The sequence below is a fragment of the Marmota monax genome, unplaced genomic scaffold, assembly GCF_021218885.2.
Source record: "Marmota monax isolate L192 unplaced genomic scaffold, Marmota_monax_Labrador192_F-V1.1 WCK01_AAM20220418_F8-fsc00061, whole genome shotgun sequence".
Classification (NCBI taxonomy): domain Eukaryota; kingdom Metazoa; phylum Chordata; class Mammalia; order Rodentia; family Sciuridae; genus Marmota; species Marmota monax.
This window is the reverse complement of record NW_026695230.1, coordinates 13824664-13844073: the sequence shown is the minus strand read 5'-3', so window position 1 is coordinate 13844073 and position 19410 is coordinate 13824664. Positions and strand designations below refer to the sequence as shown.

Sequence of the window (19410 nt, the reverse complement as noted above, 5' to 3'; positions counted from 1 at the left end):
GTGGTTATGCCAATTCTGGAATCAGATAGATCTGGGTCAAATCCACACTTACTAACCATATGACAAGATGCTTTACTCATAGTTTTCAGTTTCCACATCTGGGAAACAGGGTGATAATAGAAATGTATCCCTGTAGATCCAGGCTCAAATGAGATCATGTGTTGAGGACCATCTATCAACTGATGTCACAGGCCTAGTTCCATCAGAATGGAATATTGCTCCTCTGAGTTGGTGCTGATTGAGCTGTGTAAACTGAGCAGGGACAGCTTTTGGGAAAAACTCATCTGTATGAAGTTGATTAAATTCTGAAGATGCTAAGAGATCTGTCAGGTGGGACAACACCTGGGAAAATCCAAAAGGCCAGGGGTAGTAAAGAATAAGAGAAAAAATAGACCCCAGGTTTTGGGGACAAACTGTTCTGTTTGTACTTTCCTGGCAACGGAAAGTGGTCTTTCCTGAAGGTGGTCTTGTGCTGGGGAATTCCAGCAGCTTGGAGCCATAGTACTGTTTGCTCATTGCCCAAACCTGCCTGTTTTCCTCCCTCTGGATCATCTGTTCCAGGAACATTTATTGATGCTTACCTTGGGTAAAGCCCCATGATGGAGCTGGGCCCCAGAGGTGAGTCAGCCATTGTATCTGCCCACGAGTCTGCTCAGTTCATGATCACTGCTACAGCAGTGTGTCCCAGGTGTCTTGCATGACTTACACTCTTTAAAGTGCTTCATATTTCTTCTAGGCTCTACCTCACTCACACTGTTTTCTGTCAAGGTTTTTCTTTGGAGCTGTGGTGACTCTGGGCAACAGGGAAAGGTGGGCAGAGCAGAAACTAAGGCGACACCCAAGAAAGAAGGTATTTAGGTAATTTGACCAAATCAACACAGATGGTCCACACCACCACCCCTTTCCCTTCAAGTTCTATCCAAAGTAAGGCCAGTTCAAGTGAGGGCCTATTAGCTAGCAGAGCAGTTTGCTGATGCTCAGGATGGTCACCAACCAAACCAAGGAAAGAGACTGACAGGGTGTACACAGTACAGGAAGTGCTATACTGCTCCCTCATGTCCAAAAGGGGACAGTGAGTCGCTTTCCAGCTGCCTAGGCCAAGAACCTTGAGGCTCAGCCCTTGCCTCTCCCTTGACACTAAAATACCAACACCTGGGTTTTCATCTCGCAGCATCACCACGCCCTGCTCCCGTCAGCCTTCGTTTTGGTCTCCGACCTGCGCTGTTTGGGGTGGGAGAGCCCGGCCGCTCCCTGCGCTCAGGGCCGGGCTTCGGCCCACGTGCGCCAGAGGCAGCAGTGGTGACAGCCGGCCCCATGAGGGCGGGGAGAGCGCGGGGGTGGACCCCGCGCCGCACTGCCATTGGCCGTGCTCCTGGGTTTGGAGGCGGGGCCTCGCCCCCCGGATGCCCTGTCATTGGCCGCGCCGCCAATGAGGGCGTTTCCCAGTCCGGACCGCCGCACAGCGCAGAACTGCAGGCGCCCGGCCGGCTAAGCCTGCGCTGGGCCGCCTCGCTATCTCTCAGCTCCGCAGGCGGCCGCCGGGTCTCGACCGCTGAGCCCACAGCTTGAGGCGGAGCAGGCGCTGATCCGAGGCCAGGCTGCCCAGGAGTCTCTCGGTAAGGCGGAGGCGGCGTGAGCTTCGGGCGGGCGGGCGCGGGTGGGAACTGTGCCAGCTGTGTCTGGACTCTGAGCCCTGCCCTGCGCCCGGGAGGGTCAGGTGCGGCCATGGCATCCCACGTCTCAAACCCACCCGGCGGAGCGCGCTGCGAGCAGGTGTTATAGTCGATGGAGCCCACGGCGCCCCAGGTCAAGCCTCCGAACCAATTAGAACGTAACGAAAACCTCCTGCTGATAACCCGAGCTATCTCTTACTCCTCTCTCAAACACCCAAACCCTGCGATTCTAATCCTAGAAAATCCCAAACGTTAGAGCGAGGTGGGCGCAACGCGCCAGCAGTGCCGCCTGTCATCCAGCGGGTCCTTCCCGAACTTAGCTTCACAGGATTTGGGTTCCGCGCCCTTTATGTCCTTTGGCTCTTCACTGGGCGCCCCCCCCCCTCCCCATTCTTCTCCCTCCTTAATAACAGGAAGTTAAGTTGGGCCAAATGTCAGTGGCTAGGCCGGCTGTGGGCTGGGACCCGGGCTGGGGCCGGGGCCGCAGCACTGTCCTCTCGGCATCGCATGCCCCAGCAGTGGGCTTTCACCGCAGGCCCAGGAGCACCCGGGACCCGGCGTCCCCGGCGCCCTCCCTGTGGTTGTCTGACTGCCGGTTGGGAAAGGTGGGGTCTTGCCCGCAGTCCCTGCCGCGGCTGACCCGCGGAGCAAGTGGGGTTAACTTTATCCGGGCCAGCCTCATCTGTCAGAGCTGGGAACGGCCTTTACTGGATAGGGAAGAGGCGTGTTGAAACCAGAGTAAACGTGTGTCTCCTTCCACATTGTTTATTCTGGATCCTGGGTTCTTAAAGCGGAAAGAGCTTTCATTTGTAAGCCATAGGACCTGTGGGTGTGCTTCGCGTGCTGGCGCTCTTGCTGACAGTCTGGTCTGGTCTTCAGTGGTTTGGGTGAAGGATGAAGTCACTAACCAGCCCCCTTGTGGACAGGTCCTACGTGGAAAAAGCCAACAGTCAGTTGCCCTCCACATTTGCCTGCCTGGGTTCCCTGGCACTAGTGCCCTCTCTGTGCCAGTCCCTTCGGTAGGGGCAGAGGACCCAACAAATGGGCTTTGAGTCCCCAGGACAGCCCCAAGTGATGATCTGGAGACTTTAATTGCAGTAAGAACTGGCCTTCTTCAGGCAGAGGGAAGATGGATTTATTAAGCACCTCTTGGGCACCAGTTCTGGTCCTGGGGCATTTTTGCAACTGATTTCACTGGTTACTCTCCAAAATGACTGAGTTTTTGCCCCACTCTCCTCATTCCATTTTAGAGATGGGGAAAGAGAAAGTGTCTGAGCCAGGTCTTGGCTCTGTCCATGCTAAGTCCAGAGCCTCTTCTGCTACCCTAAGGCTGTGGAAAGTGGAATGCTATGCATGGAACTGTGGCTTCCCTGTAGGTTGACTGAAGCCTTCTGGCCTCTGGAGGATTCTGTCCACCAGGATTTCAGGAGATGTTTCTTTAGCAAAACACATGAACTGACCCAGGTTAGCCTATGTTATTCAACCTGCAGACTCGTTGCTTACACTGTCCTCTGGTCAAGGGTGATGGATAGTGCTGGCCATGATATGACAGGGAGGGATTGACTGCTGGTTTGGGGGCACTGTTTTTTTTTTTTTGGGGGGGGGGAGGGGGTGCTCTTTCCACCATTGACTTGGCCTCATCTTTGAGAGCTGACTTTTCCATTAGTCTGAAAAGACTATTTTAGGTGAAATAACCTTGACCTTAAAACAGATTCCAGTTTTATGACTTTTCTTTTTCTTTCCTTCTTTCTATCTCCTTCCTTTCTTCCTTCTTTTTTTTTTTTTCTTCTTTGGAGGGAGAAGGCAGGTGCTGAGGTATGCTAGTTGTGTTTGTGGTCTGATTGAAATACAGTTTGACATACCTTTATAAAAATGACATCACTTTTTATCTCTGTCCACTTTCTTCTTTGGGCCTAGGGCTTTGACTTTCTGCTCGTCCCTTCTTCCAAAAGAAAATCTCAGCTATATACCAATCAATTACACTTTAGTATAAATTAGCTTAAGGACTATGGCTGGTTGTGGCTGTGAAGTTCCATTCCCAGGAGCTACAAGGAGCATCCAGGTAATCCCCATTCCTTTTTGCTTATGATTGGGGTGTATTTTTATTCTCTCTGCCATGCTCATACTCTGTCTGGGTTTGCTTTCCAGCCATGCACCTACTCCCTTCTCTCCCCACTAATGAAGAGTAGAGGTCTTGCCTTCTTGGTGCAGAGGCTTGGCCAAAGATTTGGGCTGAATATTGTTAGTCCTCAGAGGACTAACAGTCTCTGTTATTTAAAGAGCCAGGGAAGAGAATACTGTTCACCATGCTGGGACATTTCATTCTTTGTATGAGAGCCCTGCATTAGCCCTCTGAAGATGTAGATGGGGCTGTTCCCATTTTATGGACCAGGAAACTGAGACTCAGAAATGTTGTAACTTGCCCCCATTAGAAAGTTAGTGAGATAAGATTGGATTCCAGCCTTGGTCTGTTGAGGGGGAGGGATAAAACATTAAGGGAAGCAGGAAAACCTTGTGGCTGTTCTCTGAACTCTAGAGCTTGGTGGGGAGAGTTCCTCTGCTGGAATGACTACTCCCTACTCTATATTGTAATTAAGTGTGAACATGTCTTCTCACCCCACCATAAAATGGCTTTAAAACACTCATAAATGGGCTGGGATTGTGGCTCAGTGGTAGAGCACTTGCCTACCATGTGTGAGACACTGGGTTTGATTCTCAGCACCACGTATAAATAACTAAAGTAAAGGACCACTGGCAATTAAAAAATATTTTAAAAAAACACTCATAAACTTAGCAGATTTATTTTCTGGTTCTCTTAAGTCCTTCTTGCTCTGTATTTCCTTAGCCTTTCGCTAAGGACATCCACCATGATGTGTTACTGCCCATTATTAAAAAAATATTATGAACATTTTCAAACACTTAAAACTAGAATAGTCTAATGAGACCCATATACTCCTTACCCAGCTTTATTAGCCACCAAGACTGTCAGATTATGTCTTTTTCCTTTCCCTCTGTTCTCTCTTCCTGAAGTATTTTAAAGCAAACCTCCGACGTCATGTCATTTTTTACCTATATAATCCAGTATTGATCTTTTTAAAAAAAGAATCTTTTCTTGCAAAGCCACACTGTCATCACTGCACAGAACAGAATGGACAGTATTTCTTTGGTATCACCTGTCTGTATTTGGATATGCTTCGTTGCCAGAAATGATCTTTACAGTGGTTTATTGGAGTCAGGAGCAATGTGCGTGCGGCACTTGTCCGTTGGTCCTTTCATGCCTGTTTCAATTGAGAGAAGCTCCCCTCCTCTCACTCAGCAATTACCCTCTGTTTTAAGTGCCTGTCTCTACCCTCCCAGAGCACGGCAAACCCTAGAGTTCTCTTCTATGCCATGCAAGATACACAGAGTAAAGTCGTGTGTGGAGGACCTGGCAGAGACTCAGTGAGCATCTGTCCAGTGTTATGGCCAATCAAGAAATGTGTTTGGAATGGACTGAACCCTGTTGGGGGTTGTGTACTGCCATGCACGTGTTTGCAAAAGAGGTTTCCAAAAAAAAAAAAAAAAAAAAAGACTTGCTCACATGTGGCTGTTTCCCCAGCAAGCATCAGTCTATGGACATCCTGAAGCAGAGCTGGCCCTCACTGACTGATTTATGGTAGGGAGCCCAGAGGGCCACATCAGTGCCCTGATAGCAACTGGCCTCTGAAGATCCCACGTGGGCTGATGGGGACTGAGGTCGTTTTTGCTCAAGCTTTGAACTCTGCCACAGTCATGACTATGCTATGATCCAGGTCTTTGGTGCTGGGCTTGGTGGAGAATGCCACACAACTTTTCCCTCTTTCTCTGAGCAGTGTTTTTCTTGCCTTCTAGAGCTTTCTTGAACCTGCTTCACACTTGGGTGAGTGATGGAGTGTTTCTCCAAACACCATTCATCTGCAAATGTGGAGGGGACAGGGCATGTAAGAAAATGAACATGTATGACCTGTTTGTTCTCTGAATTTTTTCTGTAGAGTTAAGTGTCACCACTGGCATCTTGCAGGAGACCAGAGGCTCGGGAGGGAGGGAAAGGATGCACCTGCCCTTCTTGACAATGCCTTTCAGACAGGCATCTCCTGCCCCATCTCCTTCTGGGTGCTGGCATTTTGGGACATGTCTCCTTATCCCACCTCCACCCTGTAGAAGCCCCTTCTCTGAAAGAGCCCTCAAAATGAAGAGCTGAATTTTTGTTTTATTATGTTTTCTGTTGGCTTCTTTCTTTCTTTCTTTCTTTCTTTCTTTCTTTCTTTGTTTCTTTCTTTCTTTCTTAAACACAGTCTTTTCCACTAGGAAGAGAGAGAACAAAATTTCAAGTCTCTCTCTGAATGGCAGTACCAGAGTTGATTTTTTTCCTTTTATTGTTCACTACTTAGTATTTTTTCCAAAATTTTCAGAGTAGAAATATTTTATTTTTATAATGAAAAATTCAAATATTAAAAAAAAATTTTTTCTCTTATAAAAGAGGACTCCAACTGATTTGGAATGAGTAGACATAATTATCCGTATATTTGGTGTAGCTATATATGTAAAACCACAGGGCTACTGGAATTTTGCTATTTCCTAGGGTCATTATTTTAAAGAACATCCTGGTCTTGTTACAAGTTAGGAAATAAAGAAAACCGGGGCTTAGGAAAGAGAAAAATATAAGACAACCATGAAATCTTGCCCTCCTCCCCATTGCGCTTCCTCCCTTTCCTTCCTGAGAATACTGTTTTACTGTTCCCCAAATGAGATCTTTCTAATGTTAGGCTCTCCATTTTGATTTTCGTATTCAAGGAGTTTGAGCCATCAGCCAAAATAAAGTGATACAGTGTGTTAGCACAAAGCAGACAGGGCTGAGCTGCTGGCTCCAGGGGACCGTCTTGTTCTCTTGGGAAAATGCCTGATGCCCCAACACTCTGCTCAGCTCACTTGGGTGCCCTGACCCTCCCCCCTCCAGCTTCTGTTTTCTCCCTGCACCCTCCCCCAACCTGGAGAGCATGGCTGTTCGGGGCTGATAAGGTGCCTCCTTCTAAAGCATGGATCATCTGGTCTCAGAATTCAGTGCTGGTCAGTGTGATAGGTGACATGGGCCCTCTAGTCACAAACAAAGCCTCACTGAAGGGTTGAGCCCACTGTGGGTCTGATTCTGAGCTTCTTCCTTCTCTGTCAGCTGTCCAGGAATATCCATCCCTGCATCCCAAATATAGTCTTTTGTGGTGGCCATGTGTGGCCTGGTTTCTTCATGTGCTTGCTCTGCACCTGCCCGTGCATCCAAATATGACCATAGTTATCATGGGAAAAGTTACTCCTGTCTCAGTGGGGCCTGGCAGGCAGCTGTGGGTATTGGATAGTGTTGTGTTTTTAGGGCTAGAACTAAAAACCCTTAAAAAAAAAAAAAAAAAAAAAAAAAAAAAAGGACTAATGTTTCTCTCCCCTGAAGGTCAAGGTCATTTCCCTGCTTTCCTCTACCCCCAAATCTCCACTTCCCTGCAGCTGTCTGGATACCTTGCAGCACCTGTATTCTTTCCAAGCCTCGCTCGGAATTCTTTTGGGGGAACAGAGGTAAGGGCAGCCCCCAAACAGTAACTGTTTCCTGATGGTTTAAAACTCAGGTTTCTCTCCTTCCCTGGGCAATGGGGGACATCCATTGCAAATGCCCTTTGTGATGGCAGCAAGAGGAAGGCAGCAAGGAGTTGGACAGGGGCTGCTGGTCCCTGAGCTGCTGCAACAGCAGGTTTGTGGGACGTTCACAGCCCGTGCTCCTGATGCACCCTGTCCAGAAGCCTAGCATGGGTCTGAGAATGCCCCGTGCTGACCTTGCCACCATAGTGTCCATATGCTGAGGTGCCTCTCAGGTCCCTGAATGGCCAACATTGGCCACTTATCAGGGTGCTAACTGTATTTGGCGATGATTTGTGAGATCTCAGAATATTGCTGAGAGTTGGGAAAATGAGGTATATGGGAAGATGAAGAAATGGCTGGAGAAAGAGTCAGTTAGACCTTTGGGTCACTAAGGAGAGCTGCTCCTGGAGCAGAGTGAACCCAGGGTTTATGGGGAGGTCAGTCTTCAGACCCCTGTTGGACAACTGTTCATCCCTGGGGAGCAGAATGCGAGGTGGAGGTGCTGCGTGCATGTCCTCGGCTGCCATAAAGTCAGGCTGTTGTCAGCTCCACGCATCAGAACAGCTGGGATTTGCACGATCTGATGCACAGATAAAACCAGAAAACCAGGAGCTCCTGCTTGGAGGAAGGAGGTGTCTGATAGCCAGTTGAAAGGGCGAATGGAAGAGAAGCATAAGCAGGGGCACTAGGGAGGCCTCTTTCCGTACTCCCAAAGACAGGGTTCAGTCTCTTTTCCTTAGGAAATGTCCCGTGGGGTCTTGGGGACTCTGGATCCCATGCTGGCAGAGCTTCCTGGCCATCTGCCCAGGCATCAGTGTTTGGAAGGAGGGAGGAAGCACTGGATAAAATCTCAGCCTGCTTCTGGAGTCTAGGTGCACCTCAACCAGGGGACCTAGGAGTTCTTCATGACCCAGGTGTCCTTCTCCAGCTTGGGTATTATTTTGTATTTGGTATCTTGGGCACTCTTAAGAGCAGTTTACTGCTCCTTCCCCCAACAACACTTACATAAATACTTGGTACTCCCCTATACACGTACATGGATACAAGGTTCTCACTACCCCCCACATACATCAGTGGTACTTGCCCCCACATGCACACAGATGCTTGGTTAATATTCATACAAAGGGAACATAATTAATAAGTAGGTGCTTCCCTCGCCCTTCAGCCCTCTGTTCTCTTCTCATTGGCAGTTGTCCCCAGTCTCTGGTAGATCCTCCCAGATATAGTTTAGATATATCCTTGAACCTGTTTCAACCGTGGCTTTCCCTCGGACCTGCTGGGAAGTGACCAATAGATGAAGACACAGGGCCCAGAGGGCTGTGGAAACTCGGGCAGCTACTGAAGTTAACTGAAGCCTAACTATTGCCCCCTCCACTCTATTTTGTCACCTCTCCCCTTTAGGGATCCCTTGTGTTAGATGTGGGGATGTGAAGAAACTGGGCACTGAGAATAGACCTCAGGGGCATATTCTGAATGCAGGTAATAGAGCAAAACAAACAAAAACGAGTTTAGACAGACCTGGGTTCCAATCCTAGCCACGTGGCCTCAGGCGAGTTCTTGAGCCCTAGTATTTAGTTTATAAAAAAGGAGGTAATTACATCTATCTCAAGGGATTGATGTAAAGATGAAATTAAAATATTTGTGAAGTGCCTTGCCTAGGTACACATTCAGAATGTCATTCCCCCCCCCCCACTTCTAAAGAGTGACCCATTTCCAAAGTGAAAGACGGGTGTGGAGTTCTCCGTATGACATTCTGAAAGTCCTGTGGGTGGGTGGTGAGCCTTGGTTTCCCTCACAGGCAGCCAGTTCTCCCTTTACTAACAAGCTGAACTTCCTCTGCCCAGTTGGCCCTACCGTAGGGAGTCCATCTCCACCCCACTCAGCCTCGCAACCCCACCTCCTCCTGGCCCTCCACCCTGCCACACTCCTCCACAATCCTCACCTCTGGATCCCTCCTCCTCCCCCTGGCAGCTGGATGCTGCCTGGAGAGGGCTGCAGGCTGTTTATGTGGTATTTCTTTAGAAGCTTCTAGCAGATGTCTGTTTATTGCTGAGACTTCATCTTTATCTTCAGCTCGAGAGAAGTGAGAGGCTATTTTTAAAGACCTTTCATTGGCATGGTCACATAATACCACTTAGCTGGCCTCCAAGTTTAATTCTTCATTGCTCTCCAGCTCTACCATGATGAAACCCTTCAGATCCAGGCTGAGAGGCCTTATATGTCCTGATTTCAGAGCAGCACTTAAATTTAGCTGGCAGTTGTAATCTCTTAAAAAGCTAGGCCAGGGAGAGAAGGCCACCGACTAACTGTCTTTCCTCCCCCCATTTCAGACAGATGGTATGAATGAGAGGATCATTTCTGTGTCCATAGCAACCATCACCTTCCTCCACCCGTGCTCCATCCTGCCACCTGCAGGGTTGAGGTCTGCTCTCATGTGTGTCTGAGGACTGGCAGGGAGATCTTTAGCACTACATTTCCCTTTGGACTCAGGTGGGGCTTGAGGGGAGGAGGGGGTGGAGGAGGGAGGGGGTTGCTTCACTGACCTCCCTGGAAAGAGGAGGGCAGACAGTAGGTCACAGAACCTTGGGATGTTAGGTTGAAAGTGTCATCAAAGATTATCTGCCTCTCACTCTTGCCTACTCACTTAGCCTTGGAGAAACTGAGGCTCAGAAGCTTCTTGATGCTGAGCAGAGGCCAGAGAGGTGTGTTCCTTGTTCAAGGTCACACGGCCAGGTCAGTGTCTCTTCTCACCCAGCGTTTCCCACTGGGGTGATCCTTGGTCAGTCTATGGCTGTTGTTTTTGCAGTCACCCTTCCTTAATGAAGGACAGTATCACCTACCCTATCCCCTTTCTAACAATTCTGCTGACTTTGAATTTAAGATGTGTACCCTTGTAACACTGGTTAGCTTTGCTCTCAAGATCTTCCCTTATCAAAACACCTTCCTTGGAGTCTTGGAGTTTCAAATTCTTACCTTTATTTTCAGCCCTTGTCTGCAGAGGATCTTTGTCAAAAATGCTGAATTTAACAGGGAAGGACACCATGTTGATGGAGATTGCCCTTTTTATCTCTAATTAACTGCCTGCTGAACCTTGAGAGAAAATGGGGTGTGGGATGAGTCAGCTGGGAGGAGGAGGAGGAGGGAATCCAGAAAGGAATGTAAATAGAGTACCTGGTGGGGGGCATCGGGAACCATAGGCCAGGGCTAGTTAGTGGTAATGTGCAGCTGTTGCACTGGAGGACCAAGAGCTGAGCACCCTTCTGATGCCTAGAGGTGGGTGCATTCAGCAAGCTGGCTGATGGCTGCACAAGAGATAGTGTATAAAATGCCTGAGGAGCCACTGATCAAGGGCCAGCAGGGACTTCCTGGAGGAGGCAGGACTTGTTGGAAGATGGGTGGGATTTCCACAGGCAGAGGTGGGCTGAGTAAGAGCACTGGGAGATGTGGAAAAGTGTGGTGGGGGGGTGATGCTGAGGCTGGGAGTGGAGTGGCAGGGCCATAGAAGAGTATGGCGGGAGCTAATCCTTCAGGCAGATGGGCTTAGTGGGAGGAGCTTAGGAGGCCTGTGTGCCTTCCAGGCATTGGAAGTGCACACTGAGCAGATGGTCATTTGTCTGGACAGAGAAGGGAAATGGGGGAGCGGGTGGCTTAAGGCCAGGGACCAAGTTAGGCTTGATCTTGATTTTGTCATACTCTTTGTGTGCATAGGCCTTTCTGTTTCTGAGGACTGCAGCCCATTTTGGAACTGCCTGGTTACCACATGGCTGTCCCTTTCTGCGGCTGTGCCACCATGTTTGCCTGTCTGTGCTTTGGCAGCTCATCACTCTGGGGAAATAGTAACTGTTCACTTTCTTCTCCTGGCTGCTGCACACCTTGTCCACTGGTCATTCCCCTCCCTCAGGGTCAGTTTCAGGGTAGTGAATAGGGAATGAAGGGTATGCACCCTTGGGGGTGGGTACCCATGGGTCAGGAGCAAGAGTTCCCTGCTTCCCCATGGTGAGGCAGTAAAGCTGGGATGGGGCAGGAACAGCCTGTGTAAGAATGACGGTGCACCATCACCTGAAAGGATGCCATTCTCTCCTGTGACCTCACTGTCCCCTGAGGCCTCACTTTAGGTGGACCCTGGCCATGTGGAGGTGGGTGAAGATTGGGCTGGTCCTCCACCTGCTCCAGTGTTGACCTGGCCTGTGGGAGTCATGGCAACCTCGTGTGTTTACAACCTTGATATTTGAGCAGGACTATTTGCACCTGTTGTCTGACATATATGTCTCAAGGACACCCTTGCTTTATGTGTTGGGATAATTTGCTCCTGCAAGCAGCAAGTCGAATAAGTTTAATACTCATGTAGCTATTGATGGGGATTCTGTTTGAAATTGTCTCTGTTTCTTTTATTTATTTTTTCCTATCAGTTGATTGATCAATTGATCACTGGATGCATTCATTCTGCCAATTAAGACTTTGGAAAGCATGTTGTCACAGACAGACCATGGGTTTTCAGAGTCAGGGTTCTCTGCTGTGACTTATGTCACAGGGTGCTTGTGGGATTAAAAGGGGCATTGGGCACAGCATATCTGCCACATTGCCTGCCACACAGTGAGCACACAGGTGGCCTCTTCCTTCTGGCCCATTTGTGAACTGGACCACAGGGGTCTTGGAACACAGACGTAGGCAGGGTTCCTTTTTACCTGAGGCCTCATGTTCTTACAGTTTGCTAAGTGGGTTTTGGGTTTTACCCATAAGTAGTGATTTTTTAAAAGTGACTCAGAGCTGAGTGTGGTACATGCCTGCAATCCCAGCAAACAAGGTGGCCAAGGCAGGAGGATCACAAGTTCAAAGCCAGCCTCAGCGATTTAAGGAGACACTGTCTCAAAATAAAAAGGTCTGGGGATGTAGCTCGGTGGGTTCACTCCCCCCCATCCCCACCAAAAAAAAAAAAAAAAGACTATCAAAGAGCCTTCATTGCCATGAGGAAATTGGGACACCTCTCTGTTTGTAGTAAGAAGTTCTTCTCATCAAACTTGGAACTCCAAGGCTGGGAGAGCCTTATCAACCCCATCGGGTGCTTGGTTTCTCCACTGGGATGGTCTAGCCTGAGGTTGTATGCTGGAAGTAACCCCTTTCACCTTTAGACGGCTCCTCGGAAGGGCTCCCTATAGCTTCTGGCATTTCATCTCATTTCTTCCTCCAGGAAGCCACAGTGGCTCCACCACATGACACCTCTTCAGATATTATGTTTCTGTAAGGAACAAATTAGACACCATTGATCAGTCATAAGATGGACCATTATTTTGTGTACCATCAAGAAAGAGAAAGTCCTGCCAATGAAATGTGGACACACTATCTTGCTATCACTTACGCTTTATTTTTTTTAATATTTACTGAAAAACATTTTTAAGACTTTAGACATTTTTTATACCACTCTTTCATATATATATAAAGAAAACAAAATTGGTTAGGCATTTCTAAACTTCTTCACTTTCAGAATCCAACTATTGTTTTTGTTGTTTCACTCCAGGACATCCATGTTGATGTCTTTCTGACATGTTATTACCTTCTGGTCAGGTGGGAATGTATTTCTTCACCTCTGTTGTCTTTGGAGTTTTCCCAGCTGCCAACACCCATTCTCTAAGTTTTGATGTTGTTTTCTTGATTTTACCAGAAAGTGTCGATGAAAGTTTTGTGTCAACAACCAGGACTTAAATGGCCCTTCAGTGTTTCAGCTCCTGAAATATGGAAGTTGCAGATATGCGGCTATGCCAGCAGGAATAACAGCCAGATTCCTGTCCGTGAGGCAATGACAACTGCTACGGCTGGCTCCCGAGACAATTGTTAGATGCTGGGAATTGTAAGAAACATTCTGCTGTCAGACATTTTATAATTGAAGTAATTGGAAACAAGTGCATCTTCTAATAAACGAGAACCGGTATTGATAGCTCCCTTGACCACTCTTGGGTCTTCTCCTAGATTAATGACCCGAGAGACGGGGTCAGATTTTTTTTTTTTTTTTTGTCTTCCCTATGAGTCTCCTCTGAACATGCTGCAATGTGCCCTTATCTTTTTATTCAGTGAAGACAGTACCCAGAGTTGTATATCATATTCATGCTATGACTACAGGATAGGAAGGGAGCGATGACCTCCCTGGTTCATGACATCTGCTCTCCTTTACGCAGCCCAAGTCTGAATCAGCTTTTCTGCAGCTACCACACATAACTGACTCACTGATGCTACCACCGACCAGGTATTTTTAACATTTGCTGTCACCAAGCTACTTCTCCCCTGTCTTCAACTTGTGTGGCTTTAGAATTTAAACACAGCCTCCTGTTTTGTCCCCACCTGATTCAGAATAATCATTCTGGCTAAATCTCAACCTGAATTTGGCGTGTACCTGTTCCGCTGTGCTCTTTCAGGATGTGTGTGTGTGTGTGTTCTGTCGCATTACCAGGTCTCTACGTCTTACCAAGAGGAGCTCTCTGCCACATTGATAGAGATCTCCCTTCAGAGACAGCACACTTTAACCAGCTCACTTGGGGAACCCTGGTTCCAGCTGCCTCTTACCTAGTCTCGGTCCTTTGCTTCTGACCTGTGACTAGATGCCTCCTGGAAGCCCGAGATGGCATGTCTGTTGCAGCTCTCCATCTATCATTGCATAGCTCATCAGAAAAAATTAAAAAAGGACACAGCTGTCTTCTGAGTGACCCAAGTTCCCGCAGGGCTCCAGGACCATTTCCAGGTGTTCCTGGGATGTCCCATGAAATCAGTTGCACCAATCGCAATGGATTTAGTGTCTCCTATGAAAACTCTGTGCTCTGGGATATACCCGTTCTTCCTCAGAAGACTTGGGGTTATTGAAAGTATCCAGATATCCATTAAAAACTACACCAAAACAAGTCCTGTCTCACATGCGCGATCTCTCTCTCTCTCTCTCTCTCTCTCTCTACGTAGGCTCCTCACTCTCCTCAGCCTTCCCTCCATGCACATGGCTGCAAGTGCATTTCAGAGACTGAGTCATTTACTTCCCCAATCTCAGTCTGTTGTCTTAGAGTCTCTGGCACCAACTTCCCCTTCTGGGTCTCCCAAATCTCACAGGAAATGATTGGTTTTCCTCTGTCGCTCTTGTGTCCTCCTGGTCACTGGCTCATTCCACCACTGCTGTGGGAACTAGGGAATGAGGTTAGTCCCTGTGTCCATGGACACTTCCTTCCTCTTCTGGAAGATGGAATTCTCAGTGAAGCCAGGCTGCGCTTTTAGTCACGGGGGCTTTCAGCAGAGTTGGGGGTCAGTCTCACCCAGCTTTGCTCTTAGCTGGATGGATCCATGCCATTGGTAGCCCAGGGGCTTGGGTTCCATGGTAGCTTCATGCCTAAGTCACCCACACATTGTCCAGGACTGTTCTCTTTTTTCCTGCGTGTTCCACAGGGATGTATGTTATTTTTGTCACGAGATACTCTTCTATGCCTACCCTCGTCCAAGTCTATTTCTTTAAAAGATAAAAGAGGCCACTGGCAGTGTGTGTAGTCTGCTATCAGTTATGCAAAGAAAACGCACACATTTATATTTGCACGTAGAGGCAGAACACTGTCTGGAAGGAGGCAGGCTACTAGGAACCAGGTGACTGGTTTAAGAGTGGGTCACACTGGGGGAGTGGCCTGGAGAGGTGGGAAGCTTCCTGTGGGCTCCTGGGCTTTTGGATTTGGAAACCCAGTGAATCTATTTCCTATTCAAAATTTAAAGAAAATCACAGATAATCTGGGAGTCCCAACAGGCAATTTAGAGCTGGCGAGGCCCTGTGGAAAGAGTGTGACTCACCAGCCTGAATCAGGGCCATGACACTTCCGGCTCACCTGGGCCTGGCTCCCCAGGTGTGGTGCAGGCAGAGCTTGGCACTGGGCCAACACAGGAGGGTCTGTAGGAAGCTGCCCTCCTCCCTGCCTCCTGAGCTCAGAGGTAACTGGAGATTTGACCGCCATTGGTTATAATCTCAGTTTCCTGAGAGCCAGTGCCCGGTGGCATGCTTGAGCCTCCAGAGTTGGTTTCCTGCTATGAATTGCCTAAAACTTAAGCTGTGGCTTTTCCCTCTGGTAGACTTCAGTGTCTGAGGAAATGGGAACTTGCTGAACCTCTGGGTTTGCTTAGGAGGCCACAAACTTCCTTTCCCAGACCTGGAGTGCTTTATAAACCATCTGGTCTGCCCTGCCCAGGGGACGAGGTTCGAACTGAAAAGCCAGGAGGCGTGCTGGCCTCTGTCATGCTAGTGCTCCTGTCGCTCAGTTTGCAGGAACTGGGTTCAGAGCAGGCTCTAAAGAGAAAATGCAGAGGTTGGGAGAAGCTCATCCAGGTACTGATAATTAAAGGAGTGACCCGATTGGGAAGCTGATTTGTTTACCTTGGGAAGGTGAGAAGCATTTATTAAACACCGACTGTGTGCACTAGGTACTGTGCTGTGGAGATGACAAGATGGATAAAGCTCAGCCTCTTCTCCTGAAGCATTCACTGTGTGCTTGGGAAAACAAGACACGCGGTGTTGAAAAATTAAGTAGCAAGAGACTTTGGTAACAGTTCAACTCAGTCATAGAAGGCCAGTCACAAGGTAGTTCATGACTAATGACCATATGAGTGGAGGAGACAGCAGTGGGTGTGGGGATTGTTTTCGATGGGCTGGGGAAGGTCTAGAAAGTTCCTGGAGGAGGCGGCAGCAGTGGCAATGGTGGTGGCATTGGCTCTGGTGGCATCAGTATTTGATCTAGGTCTTGAAGGGTAGGTAAAATCAGGATAGAGAGGTGGAGGGAAGACGAGGTATCTCTTTTATGCATCAGGGCCCAGGCAAAGGTGGGTACGGGAAGTGGAGGTGGCAGGTGAGCCGTGTGGTACAGCCTTCAGTGAGAGACAGACAGATTGTGTAAATCCAGAACAGGATGGGCCATGAAGGCCTGGGGACCCACAGGGAGTACTTGTAATCCGGGAAGGATGGGCAAAAGAGGATTTGGCTTCCAGACATTTCCATCCGGGCATCTCCAGCCTGTCCTCGGGAGGAGGGGGAGGCAGGCCGGCCACACTCTCACCATTGCTCCATTGGACATTTTCTTGGATCCTGGTAATGTCTGCTCTGTGTTCATTGAGCAGATGTCCATCGGCTCTCCCTCTCTGCCGGGCACTGTTCTTTGCTGGGTTTCTAGCAGGGAAACAAAACAAAACAAAACAGGGTGACATCCTTGCCACCTGGAACTCATATTCTAGGAAGGAGGCGGTAGAGCTTATTTGTTTATTGTTCCCCCTCCTAGAATATGTGGGGGAGGCCAGGGGATGAGAGCTGTGGCAGACAGAACTAAAGCAGGTGAGGACGGGCTGTGTGGGCGTGGAGGATGCTCATCTCCCATAGTGGTCAGGGAAGGCCTGCTGATTTGCCCTGTCACTGGGGCTTGTAAACCAGCAAGCGAAATGTCTGGGGTCATGGGAACAGAGGCAAGGCCACATCCTGCAGGAATTTTGAGGCCCCATTTTATCTTCAACCCATTGGGTTCTAGGAAGTAGGGAGCATTTGAGTGTTCTTGGGCAGAGGAAATTTTTTTTCCCCCATGCATGGGAAAATGACCATTGTGACTTTGTGAAGGATGCAGTACAGGAGGTGGAGACTGAGGGCTGACGTCCCAGGAGGAGATGAGAAAGTCTGCTCCTTTGACACTTCTCTCTCAGTAATTCAAGCTCCTCGTTTGTGCAATGGACATAAAGCAGTCCTTACCTTATAGGAACACTTTTGGGAGGACAAAATGGATTACTAAGTGTCAAACACTGATAACAGTAGTTGGTATGGGTTAAGTGCCTGGTAGATATCAGATTGCTTCACTGACTTTCCTCTCTCTCCATATATATGCATGAGTAAAAGTCACATGTTGGACATACCCTTTCTAGACATCCTAATGCTAAGTCCAATAAAGATATTTTTAAGGATTAAATGAGGTAACTCATGTAATGGATCCAACAACGTGGTGGATGAACACCAGGTGACTGCAAACCAAAGTGCTGCTCTCCCCACTGGAGATAATTGTAGAGAAGATGCTTCTGAAATTGGAACGCTTTGTAAAGTCTTCTGATTTGGCCATTGTTTATGGAGCCTGTGGAGCACCAGGTGCTGCACTGAACATGATTTCATCTCGTAACATCAGCTGAATAATCAGCATGAACTGAATCCTTTTTTGTGCATATTCATTATACCAAATGACGGGCCTCACTGAGGCCCATGGGTCCACACCTATATCATGATTTGATCCGTTTTGCTCCCCGGGACTTCCCTCTCTCCTCCCTTGCCTCCTGCTCCCCTTCTTCTGTTCTATTAATCTCCCTTCTGCTCTTGTGAACCACATCTTACAGATGAGGAAGCTGAGGCTCAGAGGCGAAAACTTGCCAAGGTCACGCGATACGGGGGTCATCCCAGCATGTGGCAGAGCTGGGATAATCCCATGAGTGTTCTGTTGAGAAAAATGTAGACATCAGCACGGGTTCTTACACCAGTCTCCCTTGGTCATACCTGTCCACAGGGAGCCTCAGAGAAGGCAGGGTGGGGCCAATTTTCAGGACAGACCAAGGCAATGTTGAGAGGTGGAGAGGCCCTGGGCATGGAGGCGGGAGCTGCCTATGGGTGGGAGAGGCAGAGAGGCTGTGGATGAGCTAGTGCCTTCCCTCGGTGACTCAGTCCTGCAGGCCTTATCAGAGCTTCAGCCACATAGAGAGTTTATCTTGGTTGACTCATCCCTTCATGGGCTGATGGAGTTGAGCTGATGGGTTCAAATCCTGTCTCCACCACTTACCAGGATGGGAGTCAATTTGCTTGTGCCTCAGTTTTGCCAGCTGTGAGGCTGCTCTGTAGAGCTGCTGTGAGTTCAGTGAGATGTATAAACACTCGGAACGGTGCCTGGCCCGCAGCCAGGAGGAGTTATTATGCTAATTATTATTATATTACTGTAATAGCCTCTTGGGACTTCTAAGGCCAAAATAACATGCCTGTCCTCTGCAGGATCGCTCCGATGGCACATCTTGTTTTGCCTTCTGATGCAACTGTAGGATCATAGACTGCCCAGGGGTCCCATCAGCATGTTGACTTTTGCATCTGTGGAGACTTCAGCTTTGTATAGAAGGTGTTGAAGGTGTTGGCCAAAAGAAGTGGATTTCTGGGCTGGGGTTGTAGCTCAGTGGTAGAGCACTTGCCTAGCATGTGTGAGACACTGATTTTGATTCTCAGGGCCACATAAAAACAAATAAAATAAAGGTTTTGTGTCCACCTCCAACATAAAAAAAATTTAAAAAGTGGATTCCCTGTTCTTTTCTCTCCAACCACATCTGACCTGAAGACCCCACCTCCTAGGACTATGGAAAATGTCTGATAATCCTAAGAGCACTGTACCATTTGCCAAGCATGTTCATATTTGTGTTTCATTTGTCCTTCATGATCGTCTGTGTATTATTGTTATCATCCTTGCTTATCAACCCTGCAGTGAGGTCATTTACTCAAAAGACTCAGCTGGTGCAAGGTGATAAATCAGGTGCTCATCCCAGGAAGCTTTGTTCTAGAGTCTCAGACTGGCCACACCCCAAAGCCATCTCATCTTCTCCCCTTTAGCCCTTTCCCTAAAGAGGGTTGGGAGGGGGCTCTGAGACTGACAGATGTCAATGCAGTTTTGCTTTCAGCTCCTCTGCCCTCCGGGCTGCTGCTTCTAGAGCAAGCACATAGTGGTGGGTTTGGACTGAGCAGATCCTCAGAGCTTCTCAAATCATCTCCAATCCCATTTCCTCTTCTCTATAGGTCTGGGGTCTGGGCTGGGACTTGATATTCAGGGCTGGATGGGGAGTGGAGACAGCTTTGTAGCTTTAAGCATTTGCAGCAGTAAAGAGCTTATGCCCTGAGGGACCGTATAATTGGAGGTGGAGGGGGCAGGTGGGAACCCACAGCTTCACCCAGGAGGAGAGTCAGGTGCTGAAACTCACGGGATCCAGAACCACATCTAGGGTGCAGGGAATGCTGGGGGTGCTATCGCAGAGACTACTGGAGTAGAGGAGGCACTTCTTCCCTGGAAGCAAACAGGGCTCAAGGACAGCCTTTAATCCA

At 48.5% G+C, this 19410-nt stretch overlaps 1 protein-coding gene across 9 annotated transcripts in view; it reads left to right on the top strand.

Moving 5' to 3' along the window:
* The first annotated feature begins 1460 nt into the window (after positions 1-1460).
* Positions 1461-19410, top strand: part of Mical2 (microtubule associated monooxygenase, calponin and LIM domain containing 2) — a 218593-nt gene continuing 200643 nt past the window's right edge. For all 9 annotated transcript variants that reach the window (XR_006850350.2, XM_046437987.2, XM_046437983.2 and 6 more), the window contains exon 1: positions 1461-1616. The gene's annotated coding sequence lies outside the window, so the exon portion shown is untranslated. The remainder of the gene's footprint in view (positions 1617-19410) is intronic.